The 5,526-nt window shown below is 31.4% G+C and overlaps 2 protein-coding genes across 3 annotated transcripts in view; one reads left to right on the forward strand and one right to left on the reverse strand.

Moving 5' to 3' along the window:
- Nucleotides 1-4,666, reverse strand: part of LOC108745140 (nuclear RNA export factor 1) — an 11,612-nt gene extending 6,946 nt beyond the window's left edge. Inside the window, exon 1 of one of the 2 annotated variants that reach the window (XM_025975760.1) lies at nucleotides 4,530-4,666. The gene's annotated coding sequence lies outside the window, so the exon portion shown is untranslated. The remainder of the gene's footprint in view (nucleotides 1-4,529) is intronic. The other variant, XM_025975758.1, reaches the window with a different exon arrangement.
- Nucleotides 1-5,526, forward strand: part of LOC108745139 — a 41,298-nt gene that overhangs the window by 1,561 nt on the left and 34,211 nt on the right. The window lies entirely within an intron of this gene.

Below are 5,526 nucleotides of genomic sequence, written 5' to 3' on the forward strand. Positions count from 1 at the left end.
TTAATTTATATTTTATTAATAATTTTTTCACTATAAACATAAAATTGAAATGGAAACCGCTCCAGAAATTGTGGCTTTTATATTTTTTAGCGATTTGTGCAAATCACTAATATTACAATTCATGTAGATACATATACCCAAAATACTAAGCCGGAAGTTACATTGATAAGCTAGTAATTTGTTTCCTTAATTGGAAATACAAATTTAATTTCTTAAGTGTTAAAGTCCTACAATTTTGTAAGGCAGATCTCAATTTCTAAAGAATCTGCTTATATATCTAAACGATCTCGTTTTCGTGATGAACATCGAAACGAATCGAGGTTACTGCTTCTGCTATTGATCAAGTTTAACAAAGAAAGTTGAAATTTAAGTTCAAAGGACTCTGTGGTCCTCAACAAACAAGCGAAACAGTTGCGTTATCCTGTCTGTTACGTACCAACTTGAAGTTCTACATCTAAAGATCTTACAACAAACTTGGCTTGCTTCGCTACAATTTATGAGATAAAATCTTTATACTTAGCGAATTTTCCCCACTAGATTTATGGGTATTTTACCACGAAACTGATATCAATTGGAAATGTACTTGGTTAGAAAGCTTTTCTGACTCCAATATTCGGATTTTTCGTCGATATGGTTATAAAAATTTAAATATTCTTTCACCTAAGACGATGCATATATACATATGCTCTCTATTCTTGCTTTATCTACGTCTTATTCATAAAGTTATAAAAATATATAAATACTACCTACAAAGTGCCTATATTTAACAAAAAAAGCACAAGTTTATGTATTTTATTGGCTAAAACATTAAATGGTGCAAGTTGATTTACTTAACTCCATTTACGCGGGAAATTATTCTAAAATTCTGTCTGGCATGGATATATCTTATAAAAAAGATACTTTACATATGCTAATTCTACAGAATATAACTTTTTCCTGTTGACCTAGAAACATGAAATTTGAAATACTAGCATTTGAAATGCAAACACAAAATAAAAATCCCTATTTTTATCTTGCATTTAAATACTGTTTTGAGAAAAGCATTTTGTAATTTTATTGAAAATATTTTTCCAAACGTATTTTCTATTTGTAAAATGCAAAATACATTTTTACCGTTAAAATCACCGATCGAGCATTATATAAAATGATGAATGAAATTGCTCACATTGGTCTTTGAAGGTATTAGAAGCTTAAAAAAAGGGACAAAGGGACATTTCATGAATGCCTTCTAATTCTTTAATTGAAGAGAGCCCAAAAAATTCTAAACTCCTTGGAAATGGATAATTTAAAATATTGGATCGATATTGTTTTCCGAGTTCAATGTCATGGTCCATGGAATTTCGAAATTCCGAATTGATATCAGCACCTGCCAAATCACCACTTATCCTACCTTTAGCAAGGAACTACAAAATTCTATGGATTACGACAAAACAGCCCACAAAACAATATCGAATTGATATACGCCAGCTGTGTAAAACTGAAAACTGCAAGATATTGTGATTGGCTAATAAATGCGTATAATACAAACTTTTTAGAAAACGATTCGAAAAACTTCACTTATTAGATGAACACAAAGCTAAAAACTATGGACTCCAATTCTTTCTCTTATTACAATGTGTAAAAGATCGGAAACAAAATGGGGTTGTAAATATTTTGATACAAAATGATTGATGTTCATTTTACATCAATAAAATTATTAGCAACCCTAATTTTGCTCTGATGTTTCACGGTAAACAAACTATTCTGGCATCAGTGTCTTGTTTCAAATTAAAACGGGTGACAAGGACAAATAAGGAAGCATATAGAAAAATTATTTGTTGCTTACTCCATAAAAATAAGAGTTGAATGGTTGTACCGGGAAACGCCCATACAGAAAATGTTTCAAATTCAATAAAACTTATTTTGAAAGCGACAAAATAAATGTCAATGATTGAAGGATTTTGCAGTGCCATAGGGCAAAACATACCTTAAAAAGAAATCTAGTCTTTAACATGTTTTAACGAAACGCTGTTTAAATTCCAACTATTATTACTTGTATACTTTGTAGCGAATCTTTTACGGTTCTGGTTAAGGTCTTTCTCGGAATTTTCTTTTAAAAGGTTCATTGTTGCACGACACTTTCTTCCGTCAAGTGGAAATCATGAATTGTTTTTTTATGATGCATAGACAACATGTAGTTTCATTCTTCAGAGTGGCGGAAAAACCATTGTACATAGCAAAATCTTCCTTTTGAAATAAAACATTTAGTGGTTTTATAATCTTTGCGCCTTTTTTAGGTTACTTTTAATTCTTTTGTTTTTATTTCAAGGCATTCCTCAAAGTATTCTATCTAATTCTGTTTTAAGAGAAGAAACTGGCGTAATATAAAAGGTCGAATTTCTACTATAAACGCGATTTTTTTAAATTTACTTACATAAAATTTTCATTTTTATTATTACATTCTGTTTTGTAACTGTATTAGAATTTTGAAGAGAATTTTGCGATAATCTTTTTAGTACATCTTGGTCTTGATTTTCGTCTTGTTCATTTATCAGTATTGGTTTTCATCATCATAAGTTTGTCAGTAATAGGACTCATTGGACACGCACCTTCACTGTTTCCTATCCTGAGCTAATCTTCGCATTTCCCCAAAACTAGAACAACCCACATCCTTAACTATTTATCTAATCTGATCTACCTCTACTCGTCTTAAATTCTGTTTCTTCCTCTAATATGTCTCTGACTAGACCTTCATGCCTGAGAAGGTGTCCTACCAACCTATTTCGCCTACTTTTTATTGACTTCCGTAGACTCCTCTGTTGCCCTATTCGTTCTAACACCTTTTCATTTCTAATCTTCTCTATCCTCGGTAGCTTCATCATTCGCCTGTAACACCACATTTCGAACGATTTTAATCTTTTCTTTTCGGCCTCGCCCACCGGCCATGTTTCGCACCCGTATAATGCCACGTTCCAAACATACACCTTTAACAATCTTCTTCGAATTTCTAAATTAACCGTTCGTGAGCATAGAAGTGACTTCTTTTTATTGAAGGCGACTCGACCCTACGCTATCATCTGCTTTATATCCCTACTACTCCTTCAGTCTTGACTTATCTGACTTCCTAGATACCTAAAATCAGCCACTTCTTCTAATTTTTCATATGTTATCTTTATATGCGCTCTTTTCCTATTTTGTCTTCCCTTGCATGCCATATTATTTTTGTTTTACTTTTATTTATTTTCATACAACACTGAAGCTATTATCACGTATTTTTTATCTGATCGCAATGCTCCAGTTATGCAATTTTTGTTCAGATTCCAAGCGTGTCACTCAAACAGATCAAGTACTTGACCTACAAACGGTCGTAACACGTATTGATTCCTTTTTCTAGGGACTCTCGAAGAAAATCTTTTATCGTTTACCATCCGTTTTGTGGTAAAGTTAAAGACCGTCTCCAGTCGGTGTATAATCCTCCACTTCTTTTCTTATTAATCCTTTTTTAAGACCTGCGAACTACCTTTGAACAATATCAATATCCCACAAAATTGTGTAGTTATATAGTATTCTCTTACATTTTACAATTACAAAAAGTGTTTCTCATTTTGTTGAAACTTCCAGACGAGGAATCTCATCAGCACGTCTTTGACAGCTACCTGTTACCAATTTACTTAAATGAGTATTGACAATGCAGTGAATGCCATCTGTGCAAAATCACTCTTCATTATGAAATTCAATAATATTTGACAAGTCCTTTGCTAATAAGGATATCGTCTTGTCAAAGAAAAGGACTACAATCAGTTAAATCGTCTTTAAACTACACCTCCACCTCTCCGATCCATATCCAAATCCCTTTTCTGTTGTCATCCCTATTAAAAAGAAACTAAATTGGAACTTTTCTCTGGCAGGCATTTTTCATGAATCAATTTAATTTAGGGAATCACCATAAGGTCCTCAGTGTATCCAGGAATACGATTGATGAATAAAAACTAAAAATTAATTTTGAAAAAAAGCTTGAAATTGTATCAATTTTTTACAAATAAATGAAATATAAATAGTTTTTTATGATGAAAATTTTACGAATAAAATTACAAGATACATCATGGCATTGCATATAGATTTGGGCATTTCCAGGACTTGTAATATTTTTAAAAGTTATTTAAAACTAGTCCTAAAACTGGTTAGACATGCACCTCCACTCTTTCCTATCCTGAGCTAATCTTCGCATTTCCCTAGAACTAGAACAACCCACATCCTTAACTATTTGCGAACACTAATCTAATGTAGGTCTATCTCTACTCCTCCTAACTCCCGTCTCTGCTTCTAAAATGTCTTTGCTAAATTATTAATTATGAAAATCTTTATTTTATTTCAGCAGCTAAATGTTCAGGCCCCAGGTGCGCAGCTGATGTGGATATTTGTAATATTTATTAAAGTCACCGGTAAATATTTAACTACCTACTTTAAGCTAACTAATTTTCAACCTCATACTTTTATTAAACTTTTCTTGACTTTATTATACATTTCTCAATATCTATTACAAAACTCACCTATTAACAATTTAGAAGTCTCTCCACCTGTACTTTGTTGTTTTACAAACAAAATTTCATACCAGCGGATAAACTATTTGAAAACAATATTCATCATAATAAACATCAACCACTGAATGATTGATAAGACATCAACCATAGACATCAACCTTCAACCCAGAAATTATAGGGGAACATCTATGGAGGGATCAACACATTAACTATAATGAGTGAAGAAGAAATATATGTAGGTAAAGCAGATATCGTTTCTGTTAGTATCAGTTATCGCAATTAATTTGTCTTTAGTATGAAGATGGCCCTACAGAGTGCTTTCTTATTTACTTTTTAAAAACTTTTTGCAGCTTTTAAATTTTGAATTTAATTTAAATGATTATTGGATAAAAACATATTAAAAAAATTGGTCTGAGCACATTTTGGTCGGTGCTAATACGACTAACTTCCCATTAGATAATACAGTTATTGTAAAGTACATTCGTTTCTAAAGTTTGAAAAAAACGCGGCACAATAATAAATAACAAACAATGTTTGAGAGTTCGTCATTTTATAAACCCATAAGAAACAGTATTTCGTCTGAGAAAACCGAATTGATAGAGTACTTGCATCAGTCAATTGGTAAATACTATTTTTTATTGTTTATCGATTGTTTATAACAATTCATTTTGTTATAAACAAATTTTTATTATAATATGTTATTATAATATGTTATTCCCTGTCTTGAATAATGATATTTCGTTATTATTGATTCCGTAACTTCATTGTTGTGATTAGATTAGAACGTATTTTAATTAAATTGTTTGTAATTAATTCGTTTTTTTTTTTATAAAAAAAAAACGGCTTGACCGATTTCGTTCAAATTTCTTTCAGATCTTCATTATGATAATATCTTTCGAAAAAATTTTGGTTGAGGGCGATATCTCAATCCGTTCTTGAGATATCGAAAACGAAAAAAATGCTGACATACGAACGTACGTACATACGTACGTACGTACGTACGTAC

This window comes from Agrilus planipennis, unplaced genomic scaffold (genome assembly GCF_000699045.2).
Source record: "Agrilus planipennis isolate EAB-ADULT unplaced genomic scaffold, Apla_2.0 scaffold37, whole genome shotgun sequence".
NCBI lineage: Eukaryota > Metazoa > Arthropoda > Insecta > Coleoptera > Buprestidae > Agrilus > Agrilus planipennis.